This window comes from Pteropus alecto, unplaced genomic scaffold, assembly GCF_000325575.1.
Source record: "Pteropus alecto unplaced genomic scaffold, ASM32557v1 scaffold35, whole genome shotgun sequence".
Classification (NCBI taxonomy): Eukaryota; Metazoa; Chordata; class Mammalia; order Chiroptera; family Pteropodidae; genus Pteropus; species Pteropus alecto.
In genome coordinates, this window is record NW_006437828.1 from 7,403,225 (window position 1) to 7,421,597 (window position 18,373).

At 44.6% G+C, this 18,373-nt stretch overlaps 1 long non-coding RNA gene across 2 annotated transcripts in view; it reads left to right on the forward strand.

Annotated features, from left to right (window-relative positions):
• LOC107195869 overlaps positions 1-12,352 on the forward strand; it is a 49,431-nt gene extending 37,079 nt beyond the window's left edge. For both annotated transcript variants that reach the window (XR_003047225.1, XR_003047227.1), the window contains one exon: positions 11,525-12,352. This is a non-coding gene — a long non-coding RNA (uncharacterized LOC107195869). The remainder of the gene's footprint in view (positions 1-11,524) is intronic.
• The last annotated feature ends 6,021 nt before the right edge of the window (positions 12,353-18,373 follow it).

An 18,373-nucleotide genomic window follows, 5' to 3' on the forward strand; every position in this document is an offset into this window, starting at 1 on the left:
CCTCTTCAGATCTTCTCTGCCTCCTCTGTCTCTTATTGTAGCTCCTACTGGGCAGCCAGGAGGAACAGCTGGACCAGAGGCTCAAACGCTAACAGGACTGTCTCCATCTCACATCTGCTGTGTTTCTCTCTCTGATTTTCTGTTTCTCCTTCCTGCAGGCAGTTTCCTCTGCTTCTCTGGTGCACCTTGAAAGACAGTACCGAGGTTGCGGACGGGGCCCCTCGCCCTTCTTGTTTTCCAGGTGCAGGCGGGGCTATTAAGTAACTGCCCCACCCCCTGCAGTCCACTCCCCAGGCTCCGCCTAGCACGAGGGCCTTTTACCCTGGGGAAGGGATCGAATGCGCGTGGCTCAGCATCCTTCTTCCTTTCTTTTTGGCATCAGTCAGCCTGCAGCTACACACATTTTCCGCTCCTCCAAGCAATAAGTTTTAAAGGGTCAGACACCCATGGGGGTGAGGGGGGGAGCCAGCTCTTGTGCAGCTGTGACTAGGTGGGTAATTCTGTTTAATTCAGGGACGGAACATAAGCAGGCCCGTGAATTATACACTCTCCTGGGATCTCCAGGCCGACTTTGATCAGCAATAAATGGAACATCTTGTTGCCTATTTCCACATCTATTTCTCAATTGGTTCTGAGCTTGGTTGGAGATATAGCTATCTATATATATGTCCATATAAATATCAATATATATACATCAAGTGTTTTATATATGGATCCCCTTGAAACCCCACAGCCACCAACGTCTCCAGGCTTTCATGTTTCACAATCTTTATACCCAAGGAGAGATAGTTTTCAGAAGGTTAAATCAAATCGTAACAGGGCACTGCCACCCCACTGTAGCTGTGCCACCATCGCGGGAAAATGCCATGTGCGTGTAGCCCGTCACGTGTCACCTAGGTTCTGGGCGGGACCAGCTAGCAGGGGCGGCATAGGGAGGTGTGTGTGGAGTTCACAGATGAGACGAGCTGCTCCGTCATCTGAAACATTCCAGGCCCCAGGTGTAAGGGCGATGCGCTCACCTTAGTGGAGCCAGAGTGAGGCTCAGGCTGCGCTGGACCGGCTACAGGGTCCTGGCTGGGTCAACCAGGTGGGCCACGGGGATGACCTGAGGCTGCGAAAGCGTTTATGTCGTATTTGGGGGACATGGTCACAGGCCGATCCAATTTCAGCTGGGTAGAGGGTGAGGGAGGAGAGACAGTTCTCAAAAGCAAAAGGGCTGTGAGGTCCCAGAAAGAGAGACGTCTGCTTTTTCCGCTCACCAAGTATTCCAAAGTTTTACCTTTGTCCCGTCTCCCTACCATGCCTTCCTGTCACCCTTCCTTGTCTCAGTAGAGGAACTAGTCATCTTAAAAGAGAAAACGGAGGCCGACATGAATTTTAAAAGCTTTCTCCTCTCCCACGCTGCAAACATCCGCTTCTACCCACTTGTCACCTTCTTCCCTCCTGTCTCCACGGGAAAGTACCCTTCCTGCAGTCATGCCATCGTGAGGTATCACAGTGTGGTGCTGGGCTTGGGGTCCAGATGGCCGAGACGTCAATCTCGGTTCTGCCATGTCCTAGTCTGGTGACATAATCTTTCTGCGCCTCCCACACCGCATCTGTAAAACTCAGACAAAAATGGTGGTAACAGCTCAGAGGGTGGGTTTGAGGATTAAAGGAAAAAGGGGACATAAAGCCATTGGTGCGGAATAGGAATAGCGATTCCTCGCTGTGCCGCGATCACCAACGACGTCCCTGTCACCAAGTCCAAAGGCTACTTTTCACCTTTATCCTCCTTGACCTTCCTGCCGTGTCTGACCCTGTGGGCCTCTCTCTTTTTGGCTTTTTCTCTTCCTTTGGTTTCCATTTTACTACTTTCTTATAATTTCCCTTCTCTACCTCTAACCCCAGGTTCTCAACACCCGTCACAGAGTTCCCCTTCTCCGCCTGCCCCTCAACTCTCTTCTCTCCTTATTCTACCTACTGTCCCTTCATGGTCTCACCTGGACCTACACCCTCGGGTAACCCCTGCCAGTGGCTTATACAGATTACGTTTCTAGCCCTCACCTCTTCCCTGAGCTCAGTGATGGTTACCTTATGGCCAGACGCACCCAGATCCTAAATAGACTCGAGTGCTTTCATAAATGAAATAAAGGCAGCTATTTAATGGGTTCATAGTTTTAAACATTCAATTCTCTGTGAGATTTGTGCATCCGGTAAGTTCTACAGGCACCTTAGACATTTCAAGTGCAAAGCAAACTCATCATGTTCCTCACCCCACAAATAGGTCTCTGTCCTACCCGCTCTGTACCCACCTACTCTGTCGCCCTAACCAGAAATTTCTTTCTCCCCTTTACTCCTATTAAAACACTATTTGTCCTTAACGAGTCTTATCAGTCTGCCTGCTAAACCCCTCTTGGATTTCTCTCTCTCTCTCTCTCTCCCTCTCTTCTCTCACATTACCCAGCCAGCCCAGATGCGTGCCCGTCTCCAGTGGTGCGGTCTCCCCCTTTGTTCGAGCCCCTCCGTGCATTAGCAGGCCCCCGCTTCTTCACTTACTCCTGCTCTTTCTTTGAGGTTCAGCTGAGACCCACTTTCCTTTAGGAAACCTCCTCCTCTGCAAGATCAACTTAGAGCCCTTGACTCTCTCTGCAGTAGGTACTTGGGACGCACTGTGCCACGTCGTCTCGGCCTACCCAAGGACAGTTCTGGCGCTTCGTCCCTCCCCAAATCAAGTGTGAAGTGTCTGCATTTTGCTCCCTTGGAGCTTTCTCTGAATCTACGAGAAACCAGGTCAGCCTGTTTGTGGAAGCAACGTGGACGTGTGGCGGAAGCTAATAGAAGCAGAGGCAACTAACTCCCAGTTAATGGGGGACGGGAGTGGGTGGACCCTCCAGCGAGGTGATCTGAGGCCCTTTCCACACCGGTCTTCAGGTGGGCCCCAGTGGGACTGTGCCCCTGAGGTCGTCATTGTTCATGGACAGCCTTGGTTAGTTTTTCTCCCATTCTCCCTACGTCCTCACCTCTGCCTCCTGGCGTGACCACCCAAATAAGCTCCCTGCACTCAAAAGCCTTCCTTAGGCCGTGATCTAAAGATCGAACATCTTCAGGTGGGTGGGGGGCCCCGAACTAGCACGTGCTCTAATGGTCTCCGGTCTGCCGTAGCGTTTTTGTATTGAATTATCATTACTGCTTTACCTTGTTCATCTGTGCATCTTTTTGTGCCTGGATATAGGGCCCGGATTAAAATAGACGTGGAAAATGTGTGAAAGCAGGTATGTGGGTGCGGGTGGAGAGAGAAGGGACAGATGCGGGGGGGATAGGGAGGGAGAGAGATGGGATGTGGATAGACTTTTGCCAACACCGCTCTCGCTGAGCGCCAGCTCACTTTGCGACGGTACGAAACGCGCATACTGCATCGCGAAGGTGGACTGTTCTTGGAAAATCGGACAAGTGAGACGCTAAGGCAGGGGGCACTTTGTTTCCTTGCTCGCCAGAGCGTGGTTACGGGACTAAGCCCCTCATCGGAGCCGTGAGACGGACCTGCTGTGAGCAGAACCAGAGCGATGGTTCTTTCCGGGATGCGATGAGCACGCAGCTCCCGGGAGTGATGAAGACGGAGTGAGAAGAGGCGCTGCGGCCCAACCAGCTCAGCTGCCTCGGGACATTCGCCAGCGAGAGGAAGTCGGGGAGCCGGAGCCGAAGTCGGCCGGGTCCACGGGCCGTTAAACACACCGGCGGATCCTCAGCTGGAATTTCACAGATGATGTCTCCGCAACAGCTCCGACGAGAGCGTGCCCCGCGCGCGAACGACGCGAGGCCCTGGCGCGCAGCCATTTACGAGGCCTGGTCCACGGGCACCTGCCCGCTCCGGAGATGCTCGCCGCGCGTCCTCGGTGCATCCAGAGCTTCATCAGACTCGGGATGCGTTTACGACTCTAAGACGGGCAGATGTCTAATGGATTCACGTTAAAAAAAAAAAAAAGTTCCCCCGCTGCCAAGGAACCTGCAAACGTTCGACCGTCCCCTGCTATTCGAAAACTAACCTCGGGAGAAAGGCCCGTCATCATCCAGCTTGAGTAAGCGAGATGGGAGCGCTCGTCTCTGATGCGGGTTAGTGCGGGGTTAAAGCAGTAACCCAGGAGAAGTAAGAATTAGCCACACCAGGTGCTTGTGCCTCCGTTTTCATGAATTTTTCCCTATTTTTCTTCCGTTTTAATATTTTTCATTCTGCTCTTTTTTCTTTCTTTTTTTTTTTTCCCCCAGAAATTCTTTTGTTTATATTCAGAAAATCTAGTCACCCAGGTGTCCTTGGCACAAATCGTTTCATTTTAGGGATCCATAAGGTTCCAGATTTTCCTTTCCTAGGCTATTTCCCTAAGGCAAAGAAGATCTATAGAGAAGGATTTTCACACGAAACGGATGTTTAAATAACTTAAAATACAGCTATATTCGGATCCGTGAGCTATAAACAGTAGGAAACCTGCGAGGTTCTAAAACTTGCCATTTCCCCTCCTGTTCTTTCTCTCTCGGAGCTTTTTGTGTTCCGTCCTCAGAAGCTTCTCTCACCTCTTCCACTTCAGGAAAATTTACCTCAGCATCATGAGATTTTTTCTGACGTTACCCACAGCTGTCACTCCAGAAGCGATGCATGCCACGGATGCATGCCTCTCGGTTCAATTTGCCTTGTTGCACAAAGCTCTCTTTGGAAACCTTTTATGTGCTTCAGAAACATAATAGCATTTCAAAGAAATGTATTTTTTTTGTTTTGTTTTGTTTTTTAAGATAATAACTGCCGTTAAAAACTCTCGGACTAGATCTTTCTGAAGTATTTGACAATTAACCCAGCTTACCACTGGCTGGAAATGATTTGACAGTGACTTAACTCCTTGGGGAAAGAGATTTTCTTGAACCTACTGCTAAGCAAAATTTGTTTGCTTTTCAATGTATTTTAGTACATTTCAATTTCATCTCTGTATTTCCTCTATACTAACCCTTCAGAGTATGAACTCGTTTTTGGTTACGTGTGTGTATGGCTCTGAACAACATACAGAATCATTGTGTTCTGGACTGAACTGTGTCTCTCGTGTTTATATGGCGAAGCCGTAACCTCTGGTACGTCAGGATGCGATGATTATTTGTTGGTGGGGCCTTAAAGAGTGAGTAAGTTGCAAGGAGGCCGTTGGCGTGTGTGCCCTGACCCAGCCTGACGGGTGTTCTTAGAAGAAGAGGGAATTTGGACACACAAATAGGCATGAGCAATGTGCATGTGGAGAAACGATCGCATGAGGACACGGCCGTGGAAGCCATGCAGCCACCCACAAGACAAGGAGAGAGGCCTCCGAGGGAGCCACAGCTGCCGACGCCTCCACCCTGGGCTTCCAGGCTCCCGAACTGCGAGAAAAGAAATTCGTGCCCTTTAAGCCGCCCCGTGCGTGCCGTTCCGTGGTGGCGGCCCACGCAGACCGATGCTGGCAGATGCTTTCTGCCGGGTCCCCTCTGAGCGGTGGCGCAGGCGGGTGGACAGGACCCTCCCATCCTGAGCAGCTGGGACTTCCTGCAGCAGTGCCACTGTGGGAACGATGTCACCGTGAGCCCAGGGCCACAGCCGGGCCAGGGCCCCAGAGCTCCGGCTCCCCATCCATAGGTGCAAACCCAGACTCCTCTGTCTCCGCCACATCGTCCGAGGCCACCGTCCCTTCCCGATTCGCTCGTCCCTGCTGCCATAACGACCCCTCGCCGGCCTGCTGCCTCCAGCCTTCGCTAATCACCAACCCAAAGAAATTATTTTATTGCGAACGGGCAGTGGGCTCATCACCCTGACCCTTTTTATTTGGAGAGGCTACATTATAATGACAATGCAGCTCGCCTTGGCACCTGGGGGCAGGCGCAGGCGAGGGCCCCTTAGCCCTGCACAGAGCCTGTGTGTGTGTGTGGTGTCGCACTGGCCTCTAACGAGGCCCTGTTTCTGCCCTTGCCCCTGACAGTGGGCTCAGGTCCTAGCAGCCCGATGATGCTTTTAACTTCTGAATTGTATCTGCACAACTGACCCGCCCTGGGCTTCTCGTTCCACTCAGAGTAAAACCTGAGCCCTCGTAATGACGGCAGGCCCGGCGCCTGGCTCCCTGTGAGCCCTCTGTCCTCCGTGGCCTCCTAGTGGCCTGGAATCCTCAGGCTCCCATGTCGTGGCTTCCGCTGCTGTCCATAAGCAGAATACTGGCGATGGTGATAACAATAGAAATGGTAATAAAAACGGCCTTTCCTACCATGGTTCAAAGTGTTCTTCCTGGCCCCTCCACTCAGCTCTCTAGGAGGAGGCACGATGTAGACTGTGTAAGTTCAAGCCGCACTTGAGGACACGTGTCCTTCACACTCTCGCACGTACCACCCTGGGGAACTCACATGGCGAAACATCCTTCAAGGATCCTGATCAATTTTTTTGGCACTCATTTGCAAAGCTCTTTCCAATCAAAATTTTTTCGAAATTACATTTGGTGAAAAAACTGTGTGTGAACGATACTTTCGTGATAGACACATTACGTGTTTGTCCAAACCCACAGAAGGTACAACACCGAGCGTGAGCCCTGAGGTAAACTGGACGGTGGGCCTTCACAATGTGTCAGTGCAGGCTCGTCACGTGTGACAAACATACCCCTCTGGCGGGGGCGGGTCATTGGGAGGCTGTGCGTGTGCAGGGCCAGGGGCATGTGGGAATCTCTTATCTCCCCCGCAAGTTTGCTGGGAACCTAAAACTACTCTAAGAAATTAATCCTTTAAAAAAATGAAAGTTGCATTTGCAGATTTTTGCAGGATTAATAGAAAAGAGTGAGAGAATTGATACACTTGGACGGCTCAGATGTCGGTTTCTTTGCTTTCTGAATCTAGGTCAACAATTTAATTCTCAGCTCACCCTGTCCTCACAGTCCAGGTCCTCAGGCGAGATCTGGAACTATCCAAACGGGGAGAGCTCTCGGTGGACGCTGCACCTGCTGAGCGTCTTGGCGTCCTCAACGGTTCGCCTGAGCCCTCGCACAGTCATCTCCGAGGGAACATTTGTCCTGTCTCATTCGCGTTCCTTTGGACGTTTTATTGCAGCCTACACCACGCTCCCCTGCAGGCATTTCTCCGTCTGCGTGCCTGATGTCATACACTCTGAGCTCCTTACGGAGAGGGTCTTCGAGAATTATTATAAAATTAACACATGCCCCAAACTTCAACAAATGCAGAAGTCAGAAGTCCCTAATACCCCATCCCGTCCCTACTACCTGGAGATGTCCCTTTTTAAATGTCTGAAATAGCTTCCTGAATCCCTCTGTTTATAAATAAGCATATATCCATACATAGCAGGCTTGATTAACTTCAGAACACCACATTCAGGAGTGCAAAAATGTAACTCTTTAAAAATAACACCTTAATCTCTATTTTGAGCACCAGTTCTGTCAAGTGGCATAAAAAGTAGTGTTTGTCAGTTCGAAGGAACCGGGGTTTCCTCAGTCAACTTAGGAGCTTCCTCTGAGCGCATCTGCCCTGGGTGGCTGTCTTAGATGCCAGAAGGATGGCCCAAAGGCGCTGTGGACGGGGTGGCCAGCCAGGGGGCGGATCTGATCGCGCAGCATCCACTGCAGTGCTCACCACCACACCTAGCTCTGGCCACCCGTCAGCCCTCCGTGGTGGCGTCTGGTGCAGGCCGAGTGGCTGGAGCTGCATCTGCTGATGGAGTTGCATCTTGGCAGCCCAGAGGTCTCAGCTGGCTGTTGACTCTTTACGAAATACCAAGGCTCCTCCTTGGGTCCCAGCCAGCACAGCTGCCCCGGGCCCATCTGCCTGGCACCTCGCCTTTCTCTCCTGGAATATTTTTACCAAGTTTAAAGCGGGAAAACTGGCTCTTATATCAACATTCTTTCCTTTCAAAGCTATTGTTTAACCTATTGTCTCGGCCAGGAGTTACAAGTCAATTTTGAAACTAAAAAGCTGAGAACTGATTCTTTTGTTCTCTGTTCAACTGTGGCCCTGCTCCCCTGAGGCCTGGGGCTGCCCTGGCTTCTGACCATGGTGGGGGCGGGAGGACAGGCGGTGGCAGGCCCGGTTGTGGCTGGAGGCCAGAGAGGGGACTGACTCATTAGGAGACACTTCAAAGGGTTATCCCACGGCATTCATAGAGATCTTTTTTTTCCCTTTTGCCCACAAGTGTAATTTTTTATTCTCACTGTTCTACAGCTTACTTTTTCTGTTCAATGAACTATCAGGGCTACTTTTTCCAAATCAGTCGTGTACAGCTGCTTAGGACTATTTCACAGTTGTGTAATATGTCATCATCTCAATATACAGTATTGCGTATTGAATCAGTCCACTGTTGATGGACATTTAGGTTGTCCAGGTTTCAGCTTTTCCATCAAAGCAACAATGAGCATCCTTATAAACACATATTTGATTATGTATATGAGATATCCATAGCATGCTTTGCTAGATATAGAATTGCAATATCACAGAGCATATCCATTTTAAAACAGAAACAAGGAAATGCCACACCGTCTCTAAAAATGTGTACCAATTTACACTCCCACCAAAAGAATTTAAATTAAGATCGATTTCCTGCAACGTTCACCAGCACTAGACATTTGTCAAGCTAGATTGTTCTTTGTTTCTTTCTGGCTTCTTTTTAACATGGATAGCTCGCTCATTTCCTCAGACTGTTTTCTTGCTTTTAAACATTCTGTTTCCTTATTGATTTGTGCAAGATCTTTATATGTGAAGGAAATTAGGCCTTTGAATATGTTTCTTGATTCGCTTTGTTTTTAACTCTGTGTATGTCTTTTTCTGCATCAATGATTAAATTCTGCGTGGAGTGAGATCTTTGAAATTTATTCTTTTCTACCTTTAGTGACATACTGGGAACAGCTTACTTCGTTCTAATAAGAAATGAATATTAATTTATATTTTATTATGTTACTTTTTTGTTTTTCCATTTCACGTTTTATTGGAATTTATTCCAGTGCAAGGTATAAGGTATAAGTTTAGGGGGGTAAAATATTATCTTTTCCAAATGTTGCAGTACCATTTATTGAATATTATATATCTTCCTATTGTGTACCTCTCAAGCAAAAGTACCAAGTTTAGTTATGTGATCCCATCTTAATAATTTTTAGATTATCCAGGTTGCGATCCCCTCCTCTTCCTCTGATTATCATTTCTTCCAGAAAGTAGGCAGAGGTATATATTTGTCTTTTTGTGAGTCTGGTGATGCGAGGAGACCACGGAAAATGACCCCGCCTGTCTCTCCTTCCTCCCAAAGACAGGAGCGCCTGGGAGTGGCCATGAATGCAGGCTCCCCAGAGAGGTCCTGCTGTTCAAGGCTCACACTCTCTGTTCAGTTAGGTTTTTCGCTAAAGCCTGGGTGTCACTAGCGATTCAGCAGCCCATTCTGCTTGAAAGGGGTGTGACGTCCACGGTGTCACAGCCCTGAGCAAGTCATAGCCTCAATGCCTACTCCGAAAATGCCAAGAACCTACTCCTTTGGCAGGTTGGAGTCCCGAGCCTGATGCATCCTCCTTCCTTCTTGGCTGATCCTTCTTGAGCAGAGGAAGCAGGTGCTGATGCCTGTCACCCCTTTCTCGGGAGGGGGAGTGAGCCTTGGGTTCTGCTTAAAGTCCCTTCACAGTAAATGCTAAACCCGCAAAACGGACATGAACATCAATGTTGCATAGAACGTTCGAAGATGAGAAATGCCTTAGAGAAAAGCAAAGCAGAGTCGGACGTGCCCGGGGAGCGGGGAGCAGGGCCGCTTCTAAGCAGGGCAGTCAGAGCAGGCCTTGTCGAGAAGGCGGACGTTCGAGGCAAGGTTTACTAGAGGCAAGGCTGTGGGTCATGAGGATTTTTGGGTAAAGATCATTCCAGGGAGAGGGACCAGCCCATGTGAAGGTCCTCAGCCCATGTGGGAGAGGCCTGGACATAGAAGGGACAGCGAGGAAGAGCAGTGCCCGTGAGGGCAGGAGAGGAGAAAAGGCCAGAGAGGTAAGGAGTGGTGGTGGGCGTCGATCCCGTGGGGCCTCGAGGCCTGTTTTCAAATTATAGCGCCATCACGTCTCATTTTTATTAGGTTTTTTTTTCACACTCCAAAAGACTAAATCTTAAAAACCAATCCATATAGCACTAAAATAATTCACTCAAGCAACTTCTGGAGGGTCAATCAAATGGGCAGTTCATGTTTTTCAAAACAGAGTAGGCTGGATATTTACAGTGAAATAATCCAATGTCGTATTATATATTAAGTAAGCTAAACATATTCAGATCAATAAGTTTGTTATATTGTAAACTTATAATTCAAATAAATTTATATGACTATAATTCAATAAAATATCATTCAAATGAATAATTTTTGTTATAAATGCACTAGGTTAAACCTATTTCAATGAAAACTACTTTTCAAAACTCTAAAAATATTATTCGAGGTGGAAGAGAAGGAAATGAGCAAGATAGAAGTATGCGTGTTGTATGTGGGTTTTCTTAACTTCTTTGTCACAGAACAAACAAACAAGTAAATTAAAACAGAAACAAGGAAATGACAAGAAACAATGCCTGCTGGCATTTTGTCACTTCCCTGGGAATTTTTATTTACTTGTTATTTGAAGAAGCACTATTGTCTTGGACCAGAGCTAGGAACTGAGAGTCAAGCTTATATACATGTCACTGGATCTTTGATTTTAACTCACTTGGTGGCTTTAGATGCATGACTTGACTTCCACACCTGGGATTCCTCTTCTAGCAAAGAAAAAAAATTGATTATCTCCCCGGGACAAAGAGCGTAAGTGTTGATGCAAAAACTTGGGGTGACAGATTTGGAAAAAAGTAATAAAGAAAGGGTGCATATGTCTTATTACAAACGTTTCCGATCGTCGATGCTCATTTAATTCATTCGGCAAATATTTATCGAGGGGTGGGTTGGTAGGAGTGGACGAACTTGTGAGGAGCCTGAGAGAGTGAGGAGGGACAGGTCGGGCGACAGAACAATATCGGAGAAGCTAAGCAAGGAGAGAGTTTCAGGAGGAAGCAGGTGTCTTACAGATTTAAATATTGCAAAGAAATCAAGTGCGTTAATGCTATAAACTGTTGAGCGGGTTTGGCATTGAGGAGTTTGTTGGCGACTTTAATAAAGAATGGTTTCCTCTGTGTGTGGTGTTTACAAGGCACTCTCACCTCTCATCCTTGCCTTTTTTAAAATTCTTACATGTACCTTTTCAATTATAGTTGAAATACAATGTTATATTGGTTTCAGGTGTACCACAGTGACGAGACATTTATATAACTTATGAAGTGATCACTCTGATAAATCCAGTACCCACCTGACACTATACATAGTTATCATAATACTTCTGACCATATTCCCCATGCTGTACTCTACATCCCCATGACTATTTCGTAACTACCGATTTGTACCTCTCAATCCCCTCCCCCCTTCACCCATCTCCCTACCCTCCAATTTGGCAACCATCAAAATGCTCTCTGTATCTATGAACTTGTTTCTGTTGTTGTTTGTCCTGTTCTCTAGATTCCACATATGACATTTGTCTCGAAGAAGTCCCTCTAACATTTCCTGTAATACTGGCTTGGTGATGACGAACTCCTTTAACTTTTTTTCTTGTCTGGGAGTCTCAAGCAAACCAAATCGTTTGTGCCCCAAGGGAAGAAAGTTGTGCGTAAACGAAAAGAGAGACCCTAGTAAACTCTGGGACACCTCTGCACCCAGATGACATACCACGGGACCCCTTCGACAGACCATCACTCAAGTGGAGGAGAGCCGCCATTCACCAGGGAGGCCAGCTTCTCATAACATCACGAGCTCTGAGAAGGTCTGCACCTTGGAAGGGCAAGATCATCAGCAGAGCCTGGCAACAAGCAACGGAAACGACAACTTGGACTGATGTCAACTTCCTGGAAGTACCTTCTAGGGACCCCCAAAACCTTGGGAGAGCCAAGCAGTACTTTGTAAAAGGCTGATGTTTCCGCCTGATTGGGTAAAGGCCAGAATCAATGTACATTACAAAGAGAAGACAATGGAACTGACTGTATCTCAAACCAACAGGGAGGGAAAGGTTTTCTGAGACGTGAAATAATAGAACAACTCTCAAATTTTGTTTTCTATTTCCTGTGTTTATTTTATGTTCGGAATTTTCACTTAGGTTTAAAAATTAGTGTACAAATTGCATATGACAGTCTTTAATTACTTTTTCATGTTAGTTATAGATTTATTTTAGATTTTTAAATTTGGTTTCTCTCTCTTTTAGCTAAGTTATACGGGGGGGCCAAATACTTTTGGTAATGCAAAAAAACCAACTCTTGCTTCAGTTTATCCATTAAATTGCTTTCTGTTTTCCAATGTTTTTGTCTTTAATGTTTGTAAAATCTAGGGTTTTTTTTTTTTTCTATATCTCCTTTGTTTCTCTCTGTTTTTCCACATTTTTGGAGGGGAGGGCTCTGGGAGAGCAAGGAAATTAACATGTCTTGAGCTCCTTATTATGTACCAAGTTTTAATATAGGTTAAGATCACGTTTATCTTTTTGTATTATTTTCAAATTTTAAATTTGGTTTAGAAACAATTTTTACCCTCTCCTCTGTGTGTCTTAGATTTCATAACGATAATACTTTGTTTAAGGTATTTAATTACCTTTGCCGTTACAGTCATCTAAATCACTTAATTTTATTGGCCCTTTCTATAGCCCCAACCTTTCGTAGTTTATTTTATAGGTGCAGAATATGTTGAAATATTCCTTCAGGCTGTGCGTTTGCAAAACACTTTCTCCCGCCTTAAACACAAGCAGCAGCCAAACCAGCCCCACCAAACCAAACCAAACCAAACCAAACCAAGCAAAACGAGGAATATCCAAAGCAAACAGTGGAATTATGATGGATATGTAGTAAGAATCAAGTGTTTTTAAGAGATCTGTGATAATTTTATTCCTAGGGCTTGCTTATGTTCTTCTCTCTATTATATAAGTTTAAAAAATCTTATACTTTGAGTCTTTGAACGGTCGCTCTCCTCTTTATCTGTTTTCATCAAATATCGAATGCTTTTATAGTTGAAGAATTTGACAAATTGATATCCACGAATAATTCTCCAGATACCCAAGAGAGATTTCTTGTTCTTTCTTAAGTGAGGACAAGTTATTTTCAATGATTTCTTGCAGTGTGTTTTCTAAGAGCTACGATCTTTTTCTTTTATTCTCTGGCAACACTATTCACAGATCGAATTGGAAAGATCTGTTTTAGTTGATGTTGTTGTTTGTTTGTTTTTTAGATCTATAGATAGATATTGAAGCTTTAAATTCTAAACCATCTCTCTTAGGATTTGCCTTACTATTACTGTTGAACCTTTAAAGATACCTGCTGCCCTCGTGGTGTGCTTAGGTTACAGGAGGCCCCTGTGTTGTTTATTCTTCTTTACGGGTTAATTTAGTGGAGCTCCAAATGGCCACGTGACAGTCTCAACTTCCAGTTGAATAGAAGAAGTATTGTTATATGCTTTGAAAGAAACATTACTTCCTTCCTTGAGACTCGCAGAGCCTAAGGTTGCAGGGATGGGGAGCAAATGTTTGCGAGTGGGTTCCTACATGTGATGGTGAAAAGAATAACTCCCACCCTACCTCTTTGATTCCTGGACCTGGTGTCCTGGCTGTGGGAGAAACACCACCATATGCTGGTCACTTCGATCACTGACTCAAAGCGTGCACTCGGTCCTATAGGACAGCACGCCAGCCTTACCCCACTTCGACGTTACTTAAGGGGCCGCTGGATGATGGGGACTCGGAAATCAGTGAGTTCCATAGGCACGAGCCCACTGAACCACTTCTTTTGCTGTAAAATTAGTTCCTAGGTCAGAAGCAATTCCAAAACTGATTGTTTTCATTCAAGTCCCTACTCTATGAGAATTCATTTGGGTGTATGGTATGAACTATGATTCTGAATGTTCATTTATAGTTTACCGGAGAAAATAGGCATTTACCAGAAAATGACATCCTTTATGCTCGGTCTCTGTTTGCTCTTCGCCATCTTGTCAAAACAAAACAAAAAAGATAAAGGAGATGACAAAGAAACGTGCAAAATGCTGCGATTATTCTCATCATTATGAGAGCATCGGTCCTTTGTCCAATTAGTAGCTTAAAATCTACTTGTATGGCTAAAATATAAAGTTAGCTAAGTAATCCTCGAAATATTCAAAAGTAGAAATCTTAAAAATTTCTTAAGTTTCAGCTTTTCTATATAGTATGAAATGGGTATTTGACAAACGTAAATTTTTAATATATGATTTATTGGGTAAATTGATATTTGGTTGTATTGATTGATTATATATGTGATATTTTACATATAATTTTATATGTTATCTAGAGATAGATAGATTTGGTTATATTAATTGATTATATTGATGTGTATATTTAGAATTTTTTTTCTTCAATTAAAAAAGCCCTGTTAACAATTTACTATGCAAGCTTCCAAACCTTTTTTATGCATGTGTATATGTACACACACAGATGTTTGTTGTTTGTTTTAAATATGGCATTATGCTGTGTATGTTGTCCCATAAGTTGCTTTTAAAAATATTAGGGACATCTTTGCATGTTAATGTCTATAGATAGATGTACCCATTGGGGTTTTAGGAATTACTTTGGTTTAATAGAGAATTTACATTATATATAATATGTCATATATTAACATATTATAATAGCATATTATCTAATATGTAATATTTTAATATAACACATTTATATAATATACCAATATATAAATATATAATATACTAATTATATATTACTGTGAATATTAAATGTATACTGTAACAAATAAATATTCATATATTTTATATGTCATATCTTATATAATTGTATATTACATATAAATAATTATGCATGTTATATATTAATATATAATATAATATTTGTATAGAATATTTAAATCTTTCCATGCAGGAATAAGATATATTCATATTCTCTTGAATGCCCTTTAGCTAAATTTTATAGTTTTCATCATATAAACCTTACACATTTCTATTTATCCTAGGTATTTTATATCTTTTGCTACTATTATGAATAGGATTTTTAAATGCACAGTTGCTTATTGCTATAGATCGCTGTAAAGAATCTGTAGCAGTGATAGTGGGCATTTTTGCCCCCTTGATTTTGACCGATACCCTCTACAAGTTGGGGAAGTTTCGCTCTTTTCTTAGTGTTTGCAGAGTGTTAAATGGGAACGGGCGCTGAATTTTATCTAATAATATTTCGAGATGATTTTTCAAATATTCCTCTCAAAACATCTGATTATGAAAATCCCATACTAGATTCAATTATTATCTTTTGGCTTTTCTTATCAGTGATGTGCAGTTGCCAGTTGTAAAAAAAAATGTCATTTTTCTTAAAGAAGACCTTTAAAATCATTTGGAGAAATCTTAAGATTAAAGCTAGTTACGTATTAATAACACCTTCTTAGTAAGCTGTCCCGCCTATTATTTGAATTAATTCTACTGAAATGATATACAGAACTCAATGGATTCTTACAGAAGTCAGACTGAGAATAAAAAACACAGTAATATGCAGTTAAGATAGGGTGTTTCATGTTTTTTCCAACAAATGGTGAAACCACCACATATTCATGTGCAAACTAAGAACAGCTCTCTGATCTTTGCAGAGCATCTGCCAAAGTAAATTATAAATACCTTAAACTTTGAAATCATATTGGAAAAATAGCACTAGGGTTGACAAAGATGAAAAATCATTAAAATCATTTAAGTACTTCTAAACGGGTTGTGGATAAAGTACCAGCTCCTAAATCGAGCACCCAGGAGCGTGTGTGGAGAGTGGCTGGAAGGACTAAACAAGGTGGGCTCCAAATAGCTGTCCACAGGCTAACGCCAGTTCATCCCCAGTGTCCTCTGGCCAACAGCTTCCCTCTGAGATGAATTTCTGGCGGCTCAGGGCCAGCAGAGGCCCGGGCTGGACAGCCCGGGCAGAGGGTCCTTGCAGCCCTGATGGTCCGAGAACAAGATGGGAACAACAGCTAAACGCGTGGGGACTGTTGGTCCTTAGCTTTTCTCAGCTCGCCCAGAATGTCTCTGGATCGTGTGAGAATATGGATCCATTTGCTCAAAATCCTTGGTGAACCTGGAATAAGTTGGACGTTTGAGCTCTTAGTCCTTATTGCAGCGTCCGATAAATATGCCAAAGTCAACAAACGTGCATCGAAAACAATGACATGAAATGTATAATTTAAATTACAGAATGTTTTTTTTTTTACATTCGAAAACCTTTTGTATCTTCTTAAAAAAAGTTTGTTTCATCCTAAATGTTTTCTTATTTAAAAGACACTTCTATTATGAAATGAGGTGATAGTAGACGGTTTCTTTTTGCACAATTAGTTAGTCGCTCACAGTACTGGTCAATCCCAAAGTGAAGACATATCAGGTGCCGTGTGAACTTGTGAGAAGGGGTCAACCTGAGTCCAGAGGTCAGGGAAGGCGTTGTCAAGGAAATGGCACAGCCAGTGGCTTCATTCAGGTGAGAGCTATGAAGTCGAATTCTGTTTACCGGTCTAACAGGTGTTCATTAGAATTAAGTGGGAGGCCATGAGGGGAACCCTCCCGACACAGCCCTCTACAGAGCGTTTCTTTCTGCTAGTTCCCCTTCCCAGGTACTGAATGAACAGTGGGGCCAATCACCTGGGAGCTGGAGGCGAACATGAAAATACAAGGCAGCTCTGCAAAGAGAAAGGAGAATTTAGTCTGGAATGTTTCCCAGCCTTGAAACATACTCTTTCCTTTTCCGCCTCAGTGTTCTTCTTTCCTTCCCTCCCTAGTTCTGTCTTCTCCTTATGATCTGTCTCTTTCTTCGTTTTCCTTGCTCTACCGAAGACAATGATCTGAGAGAAAAAGACGTTAATGGAAAGAAAATTTCCAAACCATCAAAGCCGAGTTGAGGATACCGTAAGGGTAAAGCGCTGCGGTGGTTGAACAGATGACACAGATATTTGGTGAAGGCGACTCGTCTTCGTAGAGGAATCTTTTCCGCGGGAGCTCAGCGGCAGAGGGCGGGGCAGGGATTATTCTGAGCCCGTGGTGTTCGCCTTTATTGAACCCATCTGTGGGAAACTGGGAGGGTCTCTGGTGCCATGTTTATTAGTTCTCCCTGGGCGGATGTGGGATTGTATTTCACTTCATTACATCCTCTAGCTTATGTATTTCTGAATAAAGATTGCCATTTGGCCTTCTACCCCCCTCTCCCTCCCAGGGAACAGAAGTCTTAAGCAGACGTGGTCTCCGATGCCAATTAACTGGAAAAGAAATCTGTTTGTTTTTAAAATACATTCAATTGTTCAAAATGAGATAATAGGCAGCTCTCTTGCACAGGATTTGTGGTTGCAACAAAAAGAAAAATTCACTCCAGCTAATTTAAGCATAAAGGGATTCATTAAGGAATATAGTTAGCTTATCATGAAGGCGAAAGAAATGAATTCTAGATATAACTCCCAGAACCACACGGCAGCGCTGGCCTTCCAAGTGAACTGCTGATTCTCTTGGGACCAGGAATTTGCCCTAATCAGAAGCCACCACCACAGCTGCTCACAGAGACCACACTGCCCAGGCTTGGATTCTGCCCCTGGAACTAGCAGGAATCAGCGTCTCCCTGGGGCGTGTGTCTCACTGGCAGAACTTCAGCCACAGGTCTGCAGCCGAGAGACAGGGGAGCCTGGGAGGTGGAGCCTCGTGGCATTGACTTCCAGAAGGAGGTGGAGAGGGTATTCAAAAGATTTGGGGCAGCTGTGAATGACAGCTCTTAGCTACGACATCCCCGTATTGATTTCTCAATTAAACATGTCTCTGGTTTATGAAATTCCAGAGTCTGGGAACTAGAGCGAGTGAATAGTAATCTAAAAAAGGGAGCATGGGCGAAGCCAAATTATCGAAGGTCTCAGATCTGTATTAAAGACCTTGAACTAGATTTGGTAGGAAATCGCGTGTCACTGAAGGAGCAGAAGACTGTCACTCTAATACATGTTTCTGCCGAGAGCCCTTCCCTTTTGAGGAGGAGGCGAGAAATAATGTTTTGTATTTCAACAGACAAAACGCTGTTCTCCAGTCACTTTTCTCCTCTTTCTGGGTTCGACGGTCTTGCTTGCACATTACCGGTTGCCCTTGAAGTTGCACTTGGTCGCCACAGGCCACCTTCAGGTGAGCCGTCTTGGTGCGTGAGAATTTTGGCTTTTTAATTGTTCATTCCACATGCTTCTAGATTAGTGGTCCCAGGTCATGCTCCTTTTTATAAACACTTCTTACAGTTTTCTTATCTTTGCCAACATCTTAGAGCCAATCCAGGATGGAGGAGGGGGCCAGGGTGGCGTTCGCTGTGGGGACACC